Below are 624 nucleotides of genomic sequence, written 5' to 3'. Positions count from 1 at the left end.
CCTAGCCTTGCCGTACGTACGTGCGCTTGCGCTGCTGGAGTATGCACCGGAAATTCCGATTATTAGGCATGGTGTCCGAATATGTACGATTGTAGGATGCGCATGCGCTTTAGCAAATATGGGTTGTTCGGTTCGGTTCGGGCGTTCATATAAAGCACGAACGTCTTCCGATTGTTGCTCGGAGGAAATCGCTAATGATATGCAAATTTAGTCAGATTTAGGGATCGACGTATACTATGATGCAATGATATTGCCAGTGTACTGTACGTGTATACTTCAATGTGGTGAATACATAAAGTCAATTTCTATGGGTGAATATGACTGCGAGGATGGAACATGATGTTATTTTTTTTGTGGATGTGATCGATTGAAATTAGCACAGATTGTGGACTAACTTGGGGAGTTAAATATCAGCATAAATTAACCAATGATAGAACAGAGACGATCAAAGTGGAAATGTTCGTTGCAAAAAGCTCTGCGGTCGTATTACTAGTGGCAAAGGCGTAGGAGACGGGGAGGGGGAGGGGAGCTGCAGCCTCCCAACCAAATATTTTTGTTAAAATTCGGGCAATATGCTGAGAATTTTTCAGGCACCTACTGGTAGAAAAATAATTTGCAATGTGT

The sequence above is a fragment of the Apostichopus japonicus genome, chromosome 14 (genome assembly GCF_037975245.1).
Source record: "Apostichopus japonicus isolate 1M-3 chromosome 14, ASM3797524v1, whole genome shotgun sequence".
Lineage (NCBI taxonomy): Eukaryota > Metazoa > Echinodermata > Holothuroidea > Aspidochirotida > Stichopodidae > Apostichopus > Apostichopus japonicus.
Note: the sequence above shows the minus strand (reverse complement) of the source record.